Genomic DNA, 15492 nt, shown 5'->3' with positions numbered 1-15492 from the left:
ATCGTATATTTATCACAACAAAATCAAAGAAAGCTTTTTAAAAATCTTATTCCATATTTCCAAAACTTCTCTTTGTGAATGTTCAGGTCCCACTACTTTCCCCATCTCTAGTAGTTTCTTGTTAATTTGAGGAATTTGGAAACGAAGAGCAGCTATTATTTTTAACATTTACACAACATTTACAGCCATGTTGTCACGGTCCGCAGTGGCAGACCGTGTGGAGAGTGTGAGGAGGACTCAGGTGCAGACACAAGTGAGGATACGGGAGTGAACTTTAAACAAAAGCGAGCCTTTTATTGTGGCTGATGAACACAAAAGAAACAAACAAGAATGAGGGCAGCACAAGAGATGTAACTAAACAGAAACATAACTATGGTAAGGCTATGGCTTGGAATACAAAAGACTGGGCATGGAAACACGGAGGGTGGGAACACAGACGACGCGACACAGACTACATGAAACACAGAGACTAAATACACATGAGGGATGATCAAGGGAAGTGGCCACACATGGGAGCACAGCTGACACACATGAACCTAACGACAGGACAGGAGAGGTGAAACTAAATACACTGACATTGAATACAGACTTTCAAAGTAAAACAGGAAACATGAAGATTAGACATGACATGAACTAAACATAACCATGCAAACATGACTTTTGACAGGTAGACGCACGAAGCAGGTAGACGGAGTACAGGGGAAGATGACAGAAGTGACAGCATGAACTTGACAACACAAGACACACAGACATAAACACATGAAGGGCAGGGGAGGCTTAATACAAGGGTAATATAATTACAAATGAGCTGGAATAACTTAATGAACCTAAACAAACAATAAACATCAAAATAGACTAAACACAAAACACTGGGTCGCACGACCCAGGACCATGACACATGTGACAGGCTGGCGACCTGTCCAGGGTGTGCCCTGCCTCTAGATACACTAGCAGATACAGTAAGCAGAAGATGGATGGATGGATAAAAGTGAGTTTTCAAATTGTCCAGTCATAAAAATATGAAGCAACTACACCATGTTAGTCATAGCCTATGTCCCCTTGTGCCTTATTGTGTTAGCATTGATGTATACAGAAAAAGGGCTAATCTTAGTCTCCCTAGATATGGGTTCAAATTCCCAAAGTAGGTAAGGTTGTGGGGGGACAGATTTTTCTATTTTAACTGCATTAACAAATTGGCCAAAAATAAATGAATAATTACATTTCCAGAAGAAGGTTGTTATTGTTTTAATAAACCTTAAATTTTAAATATTTAATGAGCTGTTTTTATATAGTGTTTACTGCTGTTATCTGACAGAGTTGGCCCTCATATCGCTAATTTAGCATATACTTCAAAATAAAAGACTTTATTTTTAGTTGGTCTTTTGTTTTAAAAGAAAAATGCAATTCTTCCAAAAAACATAATATACGGAGATGCTACAATAGCCAAAGTGCAAACGCATATGGAGGAAAATGCAGGGGTCATAAGTGTCACGGTTCTGGGTCCGTTGGACCCAGTATTTTGAGTTTATTGTGTTTTGATTTAAGTTTGCATCAGGGATTGTGTTCTTGTTCTCTTGTCGTGTTATGGTAATGTTTGTCTATTATTAGAGTTCCATGTTCTGTTTATCTGGGTTTAAGATGTGGGTTTAGTTTCATATGTCATTTCAAGTCTGTCTCTGTCTAGTCTGTGTCTTAGTAAAGTGTGTTTTGTTTCCTGTTTTATTGTGAAGGTCTGCGTCTCATGTGAGTGTGTTCAGTTTTACCTTTGTCTAGTCTTGTTGATTATTCCCAGCTGTGTCCACCACCTGTGTGTAATTCCCCTGTGGTTCTCTGTGTATTTAAGTCATGTCTTCCGTCATTGTTGTTGCTGGTCCGTCTGTGTATTCCACCCTGCGTCATTTGTGTATCTACCATGTCACATCCGTGTGCTCTCCCTGCTGTCCATCGTCATTCTCCTCTGCTCGTTCTCATTCAGGTTTGTGCTTTGTAGTTTTAGTTGTTTCCCAGTATAGTTTAGTTCTCCGTGTTGCCGTTTGCCTCTCCTTTTGTGTTCGATAAATCACCCTTTACACCTTCACGACTGCCTGCGTGTGGATCCTCCTTTTCCTCCTCCGCACGGCTCCTCTCACTCGCCGTGACAATAAGAGGTAACCCTGTGCTTAATACGGGGACTTGGTATCACCAGGCCAATCCCACTTTGAGACCCAATCAGGACAGAGTCCCATATGATACAAGAGAGGTCAGTGCTCTCAGATACCTAATGTAGGACATCCGCAGATACCAGTTATACCAGACTGGTATCTGCAAACAGCAGAACTTCAGACTCCAAGACTCAGCTGGATTGGCTTTACATGCAGCCAGGAGCAGCTGGAAGAGGCTTTCAGTCATAAGTCCAAGTCTAAAACAGTGGAGAACCTCAAATGTGGGTACTGAAGAGAACAACACAGCTAACACAGATAATAATCATACAACTGCTAAACCAGACAAGATTATCCAAGACCTGCAGGAAGAAAGAAGTGCTGCAGAGCTGTGTGTGCAGTCTTCAACCTAAACCACTGAGACTTCACACACAGACAGGCTGATCTGCTCATCCAGGGAAGGAACAGCGACACCTGAAAGAGCAGCAGAGGTCCAGCTGTGAAGTTACTGAGCTTAAAAGTTAAGCTCTGCACCAATGAGACCCTTCTTTGAAAAAAAAAAATTAAACGCCACTGAATTTGGACCAAGAACCAAAGCCTCATACTTTTAAGCATGAGGCTTTGGTTTACATAAAGTCATGGAGGAGCAAAAACAGGAAAGCAGCAACATCGCGGATGAGCTTTCAAAAGAAGAGGCAAAGAAGACTTTGCATCTGCAGGAGACCCTGCAATGAAAGCAAGAGAACAAAACCATTATCACCATCATCACTGGCTGAACACGAGGCCCGAACTAAGATCATGTCAGAGAGAAAAGTCCAAAAGGAAGTAGCAACCATGGCTAATTAAATCATTCACTTCACTGACCTCAACACAGTCATCAAAATGATGATTATATGCAACTACAAAGCTTTTTAGACTTGGGTTTACGCTCTGGATTAAGTTCAGATGCAACTTCAGGTTTAGGTTTAGGTCGGAGAAGCTGTTTTTTTTTTCCTGACCTGAAGTAAAGTGTTTCCAGTGTCTGAACACAACTGTGAAAAGTGCAGAGTTTTTGATGGGAAAACATTGTCAGTGAACACATCACTGATATAATCAATGATAATGTATTTGAGAGCATATTCGGTGTTTGCTGTTGAAGCCGAAAACTGATATTTGGTTGTTTATAAAGAGACAGGACTACATCAGGACAGTTCAACTTTGGCTGAATGAGTGAATTATTGGATATGACCAATAAAAAAGCATAAAAATAAAATATCAGAATAGTGATGAGTCATTTTGGTACAAAAGGTAAACAGGATAGAAAGAAATGTTTAAAAAAATGTAGAATTTAAATAAACTGTACTTTTTGCTGTTTTTTTTTGTTTTTTTTACTAAAAAAACAGGATTCTTTTTATTTTTCGTAGTTGTTTTCTTAAATATACTGTATTCCCCATGCAAACAAGGTATTTGCAAGGAATCTCCATGTGTGTCACTCTTTTTTGGCCATCTTAACAACTATTTATCCGATTGGTCCCAAATCACATTCCTTTGCAGATATACAGAAATAACAAAAACAGGAATGTGCTTGCTGAGTTGTGGCTGCACTACTTGCACCACTCCAGAGACAACTCAGGATCCGCCTCATAAGCCTCTGTGTAATAGAAGTGCTTAACCCACAGATCTCTTTTTGAAACATCATTTTGATCGTAAGTGGAACGAGAGAGAATAAAAAGAAAAATTACATTGAATCATTTGATAATTACGACCACTCTGCTGCACCACCCTCAAAACGTATCCCGCTGTGGGTGTTTAATAGAAAGGATTGATGCAAGACTGGGGACATCTACCCAGAATACCCCATGTGCATTATTAATAGCGATTAATAAAGTGCTGCTCACATGTTACATAATCACTGACATCCACATGGGTCATCCTACTGCTGACCAGCAATTCATCGTGCATGCTTTGTGAAGTGACTCTCCTTCCTATCCTCATGCTTCTGTTACTTTTGCAGGAATCACCACAGTGCTGACCATGACCACGCTGAGCACAGTGGCCAGAAACTCTATTCCTAGAGTGTCCTACGTAACCGCCATGGACCTGTTTGTCACCGTCTGCTTCATGTTTGTCTTCGCTGCCATGATTGAGTACGCCATGCTCAACTACTACTCCTACAGTATACGCAGACCTCCCCCAAAGAAGAGAATGGTAAGCCTGTGGTGAGTGTATGAGTAATGAGTAGCAAAAAGGAGGACCGCGTGCATCAAACTTGCATTCTTTCTAACAACCACCAGACTTATTGTTTGCAAAAAGGAGTGTGATTATATAGAAGGCTATGAGAAAACAGGCCTATGTTTCACTTGATTTATGAGCTCTGTAAGCAGTTTTTCAGTAGGTTTATGGTCTCAATCACTCGCTTGAAGTCTTATTCAATCCAACCTGAGGTTCATTTTGTAAATTATGGTCCCATTTAGAGTAAAACAGACAATAAACCAGGGTATGTTAGGGGACAGCTATATTGTGATGGACTTGTCACCAGAGATGGGTGGTAACGCGTTACTGTAATCTGATTACTTTTTTCAAGTAACGACTAAAGTAAGGGATTACTATTGCAAAAATGGTAATTAGATTACCGTTACTTTCCCGTAGGAACGCTGCGTTACTGCGTTACTAAAACCGTGATTTTTTGCGAGAATGTCTCATGACAGTGACGTAAGCGAGTGCGCCGTTCGTGGCAACAGCTGTGTGCAGATCAACAACGGATAATATATCGATTGTGGGAGAGAGTGTGAGCGTGCAGCGTTTAAAGCGTGGAAGTACTGACCTTACTTTGAGTTAGATTCCATAAAAAGTGACAAAAACATTAGCGTCCGTTGTGCGTGGGAAGAAAACTTCTTTTTACAGCGAAAAAACCCCCTAAACTTCCGAGCAAGCTCCGAGTGCGCGACGACGTAATGGGAAATTCACAGAGAAACTCGCGGATTCTTCCACTGACCGCCGCGCACACCTGCACCAGGGTAAACCTCCGCCTGCCCTACTCCTGCTTTACAGGTGAAAATAGAGCAACAGGACTGCTAGTCTTTGACTTTATTTATTTTCTGCTGTGTTTTACGTGCATCTATTTGAAAGAGTGAGTGTAAACACACAAAAAAAAATTATGTGCTGGAATGTGCAGAAAATGGGTTTAAACGTTAAACTAATTTATTCAAGTCAGTGAATGTTGCATATAATTAAATTTTTGCTTGATACATAAAATTAAAAGATTAAAACTAACAAAACAAGTTTTAAAAAGAGACTTTTCCATTTGATTACATTTTGTATGATGGATTATGTTGAAAAAGTAGAATTGGGCTGAAAGAGCTATCGCTTTATCACCTATTCAGGTTGTAAATCGTGTTTTTAAAAAGTAACTAAGTAACTAAGTAATTAATTACTTTTGAAAATAAGTAATCAGTAAAGTAACGGGATTACTTTTTTGGGGAAGTAATCAGTAATTAGTTACTGATTACTTTTTTCAAGTAACTTGACCAACACTGCTTGTCACTAGGATTAGGATTAGGATTTAACTGTATTGTCATTGCACATGTATAAATACAGGGTAACAAAATATATACTACTGTATGAGAATGCAGTGCTCTTTGTGTGGTAGCAGCCAAAATCCCAAATTTAAGACCACTGTTTCCCAACCACTGTATTTGCCGAAGAAATGATCATGTGTGCCGTGGAAGATTACCTGGTTCCACCTGATTAGTACTCTAAACAAGCGATCCCCAACCCCCGGACCACGGACCAGTACCGGTCCGTGAGTCGTTTGGTACCGGGCCATGAGAGTTGAGGTGGATGTGAAATTTGTTGTTTTTAGGGTTTTTATAGTTTTTTATTGTGATTTTTTTTTTCATCTTTTTTATCGTTAACTTGGTTTCCCTGGGTCTTTTCCTGTGTTATGAATAAATCTTATTTTTTATGGTACTGGCACTGGTTTTATTTTGTTGTTTTTACCCGCAACACCTTAAAGGCCGGTCCGTGAAAATATTTTCGGACATAAACCGGTCCGTGGCGCAAAAAAAGGTTGGGGACCGCTGGTCTAAGCAACCGGCAGAACAATTACATTCTCTTCCACTAGAGGGCAGTTGAACTACACTTCCTACAAGGACTGGGTAGCCAATTGCCATTAAAACAGACGAAGATGAAGAAGAAATGACATAATAGTCATGCTGTGAAACGACACAGTGCGCAATAGCAATAACTAAATATTTGAAAAGAAAAAAGTAGTCAATCTGATCTGGGTCCTGGAGAAAACTCCAACCCAGATGAAGGCCCTAGCATGAGTAGCGGTCAGAAGAAAGCAACAAGGTATACTGGGGACAAACCGAGCCAATTCCACTATACCTGGTGCGCGGGGAAAAAATATCAATAAGCTTTTTGTGACATTTTTTTTTGGTGGTGTGCCGTGTCATTTTTCTAATGTGAATTATGTGCCGTGGTTCCACAGGGTTGGGAAACACTGCTTAAGACTATAAAATGGTACCTGAAGCCAAAGAGGCTAGGTCCAGCCTTCATATGAACAATAGCAAGAGAAGAAGGGATGCCGAGAAGAACAGAAACCCACAAACAAATAAAGACAGACTACGGACCAGAGCTGGACTGCAACAATAAATTCAGCCCTGGCAGTTTAAGTCCAGACAGCCCACCATGATCGCTCTTACATACACATTATGTATATATTTCATTTTGTTTGATTATTGGTATTAAAACAGGTTTTAATCAGGTTGGTACAGTCGTTGTTGAGTTAGAATAGTTGGTTTGCACTACAGCATGTGATAATTAAAAGCTGAAGTTTAGCTATTGCAGTGGCTCAATGTCAAAGTAGCTATTTACTTTACCTGAATCATTGAATCTCTCCCTTCCTAATTATGTCCCTCCATATATTTTCTTACAGCCTTCTTCTTCTACTTCTACTTGTCACCTTTCTCCACCTCTTCCTCACTCTGTTGTTAGGACTCCTGCACATCTCCACAGTTTCCATCTTGTCATAAGTAGAAAAAAGGTGACCAGACTATATTTTTATCAGTTTGTTTCCCTTTTAGATCTGTGTTTTCATTGTAACCACATTTCCAGTTACCTGTTTAGGAATGACAGATTACGGTCTAGCCCTTTTACAAAGTTGTTGCCTATTTGGAACACCCGAATGGAAAAGCTTTGAAAAACAAAACTGTAATGCCAAATTCATGCATGAAACACGAAACCCTAGCAGGTTGCTGATGACCCGGTGGGTGTAAAGTGGTTAAGGTGTCTGAAGAGGAAAGAACGCGACTGAATACTTTCTTTCACTGTCTTCGCTGTAATCACACCAACCTTCAAAAACTGATATTGATTTGATCCATAGGGTGCCTATATATATATATATATATATATATATATATATATATATATATATATATATATATATATATATATATATATGGGAAATACACAATATCTACCCAGGAGTTTGACATGTCTGTATTAGCACATGTGTGCAGCTGAATGCATTTCTTTTCAACCCGCCACTCCTGTATGAGAGCCTACCACTCTGTGTGGGCGTTCTCAAGGCTGCACCTGCCGCGAATGCTTTAATGGCGTCGGCGCACATCTACTAAGACTGAGTCAGCCACTGTTGCTGTCATTTCCCTCTCTCCAGATCCCCTCCCTATTCATTATTTTCTCCCAGTGTAGAGGAGTTCTGCTGAATGTGTCTCAGGGCTAAAACAGACTGCCAGCTCAGGCTGAATAATTAAGTTGTGTTACATACAGTCCCCTCCTCTGCATCTCTGACTCTTCACTGTATTCTGGCCCGCTCTGTCTGTGGGGAAGCCCCCCCCCTCCCAAATCACCACCATTCGTGTCGTTCCCTTGTACTGCCCACTCCGTCAAATCTCTTACTCCACACGACACATCTAACGATTCCTCTCTCTCGCCTACCACCCTTCCTTCAACAGAGTAGTGGAGGACGGGAAACCTTTTAAAAAAGATTTTAACCCAATTAGTTGGCCTCGCATGATTTCATAAACATCAGGGAGGGAGTCATGTAACAAATTTTCTCAGGAGGTACTTATTTGGCAATGGGGTCTCAAAAATTCTTTCTAAAGCTGCATTATGTGAAAGAAAAAATAACAAAACATATTCCTTAGCCATTTGTACTTTTGTAAATCAGCTTGTTTGGTTTACAATATGATTGAACACTGTCATTAATTTCAACATCACAGAAATCCTTGTGCTGTTAGAAATTGATTACACAAAATGTTATTGTTGGTACTGTTTTTTTGTTTTTTTTGTTATAACTAATAACAGCAGAACTATGAGAATGGCACATCGCTCAAAAATCTATTCAGCTTATCAATTGTGTGCTGAAAGTTGGAGTTTTTAAGCACTCAAATACATCAATAAATATATGCCATGGCTTTGTGTCTTTATAATCTCTCTATTTTGGAGAAATGATAAATCATACAGAGTGTGGTAATTTACTGAAGGCACAATTTCTCCTTTAATACTTTAATGAAATATAGTGCAATACAACAAAAAGGGCACTGCTTGAAAATATTAGCAATCATCTGAACAATGGAGCTTTTTATGAAGTGGCAGTGCTCGAGACTTCTTGTTATGTCGTGCAACTAGCTTATTAGGCTAATGATGATAATATACGTCAGTATCTGCATCGTTTTACTATAGTTGGTGACCTACAAAGAAGTAGCCCAGGCTCGTGGCAAAATGTGAAATAGTTTTGAACCTAAAGTATTTAAGTGGAAAGAAGAATGTAATTTTAGCATTTGTTTTTGCAATTTTTAGCATAAAGACATAAAATTACTAACATTCACTAACCACCTAAAAGAAAAAGAAAGGCTTGCAACATAGCCAGGATATGTGTAATGCTACAGTTATAGGTGGTTGGAGCCCACAGCCCAACCACAATTATTGTAACTGTATGCAATGAACTTATAATCTTGGGTGACAAGGTTTGCAAATACTTGCAGTTAGCTATTGTCTTCTAAGTATGTTTGGTGCCTCAAGACAATGATAAAATGGCAATAAGGTCAAGTTGGCAGTTACAAGAAAGTATATGTTTATCACAAATTTGTTGCTGTCTGTATTCTCAGAAATCAACATTAAACAGAAAGTCACATTTACTACTTCTTCAGAGTCCAGCCTGAACCTCATAGATTTGAAAAAGACATTCAGAAATCTCTCCACATATAGTGACATAGTTGCTACTGGACACAATTTTAACAGAAAAATAACACAGGGGCTTGGCAACCTTGCATTTTGACATAGCAAAGAGTTTGCCCATGGACTGGGCTAACCACAGTCTATTAATGCAGTTAACATTCATCAGCACAGACTGACCAACTGATTGCAGCATGTTGACAATCTGTATATGTTTATACATTAGTAGTCAATTATATGCAAACTTTTGCCATTCTGTCAGTCTTAGTCTGACTGTGATTGTGTAGAGACAGGTTGTCTCCCACCAGGCAACCTGTGCAATTGCATTTCGATTAAAATTTGGCTGCCGCAACTACTTGCAGTTGGTCACTGAATGTGAAAAATTGTAATCACTAGGTAACCATCAGTTTTGCTTATTGCAAGGACACTGCCATCCTACTTTTATATTAGTGTCAAAAAATGTCTTCAAGTACCTCTAAAATGTCTCTGAATTATGGAGTTGTGTGACCCCGCCCCCCAAAAATGATGTTAGCTAGATCACAAATTGGCTGTTGATGTTGGACCTGGACTAGCACTGAGATTAGAAGCCAAACATCAGGTACACTTGTTGACTAACTAAAGCCTAAGATTGCTAGCCGCATTGACGATCTGGACTTTCTATGCCTAGCTGTGGCTTGTAATTTTGATGTGACAGTCATTGCTTCGGGAATAGATTACGTAAGTCTTAATTAATTCACCTATTCTCTCTCTCCGTTTTTATCCTAGGCCTACTCGTCTTTCAACATGGGTCCCACCCCTCGGCCTATGATGCCCATGGGCAACTCCTTGTTCTGGCATGACTATGATGACAGTTGTCTGCACGAGTGCCTGGATGGAAAGGACTGCAAGAGCTTCTTCTGCTGCTATGAGGAGTGTAAAGAAGGCGGCTGGAGGAAAGGACGGATCCACGTCAACATCCGTGAGCTGGATGCCTACTCCCGGGTTTTCTTCCCCACCTCGTTCTTGCTCTTTAACATTGTGTACTGGGTCAGCTACCTCTACCTCTAGTCTGTCTCAAGCCGTGATGTGTGGGCACTGCTGAAACAGCCCGCGGCACTTTGCACCACGGCTTGTGATTTGAGGTCAGTGCTAAACATAGGGGAAGAAATGAGGTGGATCTGCTGTGTGGGACTTGTGAGGGACATGCTGCCTCTGGAGTGATATGACGTATTCAAAAATACACGTGTGCTCGGGTGCACAGTGTAAAGGCCATGATACTTTGAGCAGTGCCACTCCACCGTGAATAAATCGCTCAGCAGTAGAATAACAAGCCGCCAGCATTAACTTGAATGGATGAGTCCCACTTATGACTCTCTCAGAAACCAAACAACAGACAGCTGTGACTTCAGAGACATTTGGGAACAGGGGTTGCAGAGCTGACTCTTGGTCGTGGAGATGGCGAAGCACCCATAGTGCCTTCTTTAGAAAGGGTGCGGCACCGAGAGAAGCAGCTTCAGAGTTCCCTTCATTATCTTTATTACCTCATCCATCACACCGCCGCATGCTGAGCTGTTTAGTCTTTGATGAAACAAACCCAGAACACAGTTCTCACCACTGGAGATGTTTAAAAACCAACGCTCACCATTCATTTCGTAGCACATTAGTTTTAGTTGTACCCTAGAATTAGTTCCCTTTTTGAGAATAGTTGTTTTCTTGTTCTTCTTCTTATTGGAACTAGTTGTTCTTTCACAGCAGGTCACATCAGCTGTTACTTGTTAAATATGGGTTCCAGCCAGGGGCAGTGGTTGTATGGTAAAATCTTATTTATTGAGTCAGTGACTGTTTTGTTGAACATGACTATTTTGTTTGAACATGCCGTTTACAGTACATGCCAAGAAGATTTGGGAGTTTTTAATGAATGCTGGGCTATATTCGCACACAACAACTATATAAAAACTGCATAATGTCTGCAGACTGATCTAAAACTACCTGGGCATATTTTGTATGTTGCAGTAAACAGATTGGGGTTGGAGTACTGCTGCTTTTTTCCAAGAACACACCAGTTTAAAAAAAGGTTTTTTTTTTCTTACTTAAATAGACTTTGAGTTTTTAATATAATTTATGCATTACTTAGGCTTAAAGGAAAAATTGGATATTTCCAAAATTGTACTTTATATTCTCAAATAATGGTCTTTATTTAGCTCTTTATTTAGTTTACTGGTAGAAGACTTTTGGGGCTTGTAGGTTTATTTTAGAGAGAAGTTTCAATTCCAAATGTATCGTTATTCTAGTAAAAGCAAAATGAATTTAATGCATTTACCTTTTGTCTATATTGGTTCTATGTATATAATTTATAACTGAAATAGAGTAACAAAATATTAACTGGCCTTTTTCCCTGAATGACATTATCCCTCCTTATTTTTTATGATCCAACAATTTACTTGTGCTTCTTTCAGGAACACTTACTTTAGAGAATGAATAGCATGACTTTCTTTGCCAAGAGTTCATTGAGGAGACTAATTAATGTCTGAATGTGAAATTAGCAGCCAGTAGCTAGCAAGCCTGATGCAAACACTGAAACTTGGGAGAAGCATCCAGATCTGCCTAAAGGGATATCTGCCAGGACCTGTAAAACTTACAGTTTTTGGACTTGTAAATTCTTCGGCAACTAAAGACATAAGTTAGCACTTTTACTCTTTAGGTTAAACAGTAACTAGTTAGCGAGTTTTACATAGAGCTATTAAACAAACTTTAGTCTTTTTGTTTTTTTCTGAGTTGACAGTTGTTAAATACAGTTTAACATTTGGCATACCGAAATGAGAATATACACTGTATATAAAAGCTAGCCAAGGGCCACTATGATTGGTTCAAGTTCAATGTTGAACACAGTTCTCCCCCCGAAGAATTATAAGCTACAAATGATATAGGCCTGAGTAAAGACAAATTGTTGTGCCAAAATGAAAATAGTTAAACGGGTACATTTTCGATTTGGCCACAAGCCACTTAAACCCTGAAGAAATGCATAAATGCTGCACCTGGCCCATTCAGTTTCAGAAGTATAGCTTGAGTGTATTAAATTGAAGCCCTGATGAAAGCTTCAGTTTTGCTTACTTTTTATTTTCAGTCGAAAAATGAAAGTAATCTCTGATGTCCTGCCAGGCCCTTAAGGCACATCGTCCTGTGCCCAGGTGGAAATGATCCCAGGTACTGTAAAATAGGTTCTACATATTGTGATATCACATACACAAATGCACACACACAAAACACACACACAGATGCTACATTGGACAGTGTTGAAAAATGGATGATACAAGATTCTTTTTCATGGACTCTAAATGGAGTCCCACATGCCCTCCTCAAACATTTAAAATTGATGCCATATGTGGAGGCGTGCAGACACACACGCTGGACTGGGCCAGTGGCATTTCAGACATGCTTTTGTTTACTGTAAGGTGTTTTTTGCAGTTGTTTGGCTTTGTAGAACAATCAGCCCTTTTCCTCTCTCCTTCCCAACACACACACTTTTTCCCTAGTATTTGTATGTTCAGAGAAAAGCTTTTATGTAAGTTGTATCTAATTAATGTTTCTATTTTCATACAGGTATATATGGAATGTATGTTAGGCCAGTAGCAAGGCCAGAGTCAATCTGGTTTCAGTTCAGTCAGTTCGAGCAGCTTAGATGAGTTTATATTTAAGGATCCCACATATTTTATTTATGAGGCCTCCAAGAGCCATTTGTTTCCTGTCCAGAGGTTTTTAGGTAAAAATCAAATAGCCTCAAGGTTGCTGGACAAAAAAACAGAACACCCAATTAGTTGTGGGCCACATCTTATTCTGTTTATTTAACTTCTTTAATGTCCACCAGGTCATTGGCAACCCATCGAGGCTTTGGAATTTTGATTTTAGCCCATGAAAAAAATGTATGGACATTTTCAAAAACTAGGAGATGTTATATTTCAAATGACGTCTCATATATAGAGGCATTACACTTTTCCTTATAAAAGATTTATCATTTGGATTTTCAAACAGTTCAACTTTCTACAAAAAGGAACTGTAACCCTAACCCTAGAAGGAACGCCAGTGACCTTGCGATAGTTAAACCCTTAACCTCTACCATCTTTCAAATTAAATCTCATGGGATAATTTCCATAGAATTTTTTCCTATTGGAACTACCATTTACCATCAAATGGTCTAGGGTTAGGGTTATAGTTACATTTTCCTGTAGCAGCACACTAAATAGGTACATTTTTCAGAACTAGAGCATACAAGGGGGTGGACATTATCCCTACCCCTAAGGCTCACAGGTAACCAGGTCAGTATTAAGTGGTTAATACATTAGCTCAAAAGAAATGGTGACACAGCATTAGTAGTTGATGGATCTATGTAGTCTGAGGAGCTTGGAAAGAAAAGCGTCTGGACTTCTTTAAGTAGCTTGAAGTCGTTTCACCTCTCATCCGAGAAACTTCTTCAGTTCTAAAGTCAAATGGTGGTGGAAAATCCCAGATTTAAGCCCAATGGGAGTGTCCCCCCAAGAGGCACATGGACCCTCTTGGGTGGACACTCCCACTGGGCTTAAATCTGGGATTTCCCACCATTTAACCTTAGAAGCTCCTTTGACTACGATGACCTGCATGACTGAGAACCTTCACAGACAACAATTTATGTAACTAACTGTGTAAGAACTGACTGAATTGACCAGAGTTGGGGCAACACCGCAGTAAACTCTCCTCACCTCTGATATTTCTACTACACTTTATAAGTGTCTTAGTCCATGTAGATACTTCAATAAAATCAAATATCACTATTTTCTACGTCTTAACAAAAACCACCTGTGTGTTTCAGTTGACTGGGACCTGTGTTTATAAAGCCTCTTTGCAATCAGAGTACTAACCCAGGATCAGCACTGGCGAGCATAATAAAGTCGCTCATGAGCCTCTCCCAGAGACCTCATCACCCCCATTAAAATTTCCCAGCTCGTGTGAAAAGTGGAGAGTCATTGGCACAGAAAAGGTGTCAAAGAAATCACTTCCCTTTTTGCCCTGCTCACCAAGTTTGTTGTGATTGTCAGTGAGATCTCTGAGGAGTGGGGCGGGGCTGTAGGATTTTCTAAAAAGCCACTCTGCTCTTGGATCAGCACTCCAAGGGGAAATATTTTATGAAAACTGACTCTGGAGTGAAATAGATATCTTTTTTCTAGTGCGTGGTACATTGCTTATATTAATAAATAACGTTTTGGTCAAGTGCTACTGTGATGTCTTTTTGTGTGAAAGTCTTTAAGAGTGTTGCTTAGTGGTTAGTCAGGAAAAAAAGTTGTGTGTTACAGCAAGCCTCTGGTAAAGTGCTTCAACTGCTTTGCTGGAAGGTGTCAAGCAAAACAGTTGAGAGGGTTTGGAACTGTAAAAAGACAACAACTGCAATTTTTCCTAGGTGAATTTCCATCACTGGGGGTTTACTTTTGTACGCAAAAGGGGATCTACTCTATATGCTTCCTACTATCCTTTCACTGGATTTCAATGCCATGTCACTTTGCTCCCAGTTCCCAAAGGTCTGAAGAAGATGGATTATTGATACCATTATCAAATGTTTGACCATGTGTCAAAGCCAATTCAGAGACTGTAGAGGACCATAATGCCACAATACACTAAGATTGAGGTCATAAAAGCTACAGATGCATAACTCTTTTGACCCGAATTTGCCAAAAAATGTCAGTTCAAATTTGCTTTATTTGTAGAGCTCCAAATAAGCCTCACCCCGTGATCACAACCTCGGTGACTTTGACCGAGGCATGACTGCTAGTGTCAGACAGGCTGGTCTGAGTGATTTCAACACTCCTGACCTTCCTAGAGTGTCATATACAACCTCTAGAGTTTATGCAGAAAGGTGCAAAAAATCTGCTGGTGATAACAATTTGCAAATGGAAATAACTTGTCGATAAAAAGGTTAGGAGGAGAATGTGCAGCCGCTCCAAGCTAACTGGAAAGTTACTGTAAAATTGTGTTATAATAGCAATAGTATTTTAATAGCAATATTGAAAGAAAGTACTTTAGGGACAATGGTTCATATGTGAGGCTTGCAAAGTTGGCGTTGGAGGAAGAGGTTTGTCAACCAGAAGACATGACTGTGTCTCACTAACACCTTGTTTTAACTCTTTAATTGGTGTCACCAGCACTGGCTCTTTACTTTCAGTTTCAATCA

At 39.7% G+C, this 15492-nt stretch overlaps 1 pseudogene across 1 annotated transcript in view; it reads left to right on the top strand.

Annotated features, from left to right (window-relative positions):
* The window catches only part of LOC113016850 (gamma-aminobutyric acid receptor subunit gamma-3-like), a 187249-nt pseudogene extending 172712 nt beyond the window's left edge, over positions 1–14537 (top strand). The window contains exons 9-10 of the transcript XR_013905246.1: positions 4132–4325; positions 10083–14537. The product of XR_013905246.1 is annotated as a gamma-aminobutyric acid receptor subunit gamma-3-like (transcript). The remainder of the gene's footprint in view (positions 1–4131; positions 4326–10082) is intronic.
* Positions 14538–15492: the final 955 nt, after the last annotated feature.

Source organism: Astatotilapia calliptera, chromosome 23 (genome assembly GCF_964374335.1).
Source record: "Astatotilapia calliptera chromosome 23, fAstCal68.1, whole genome shotgun sequence".
Lineage (NCBI taxonomy): Eukaryota > Metazoa > Chordata > Actinopteri > Cichliformes > Cichlidae > Astatotilapia > Astatotilapia calliptera.
Note: the sequence above shows the minus strand (reverse complement) of the source record. Positions and strands in the feature narration are given on the sequence as shown.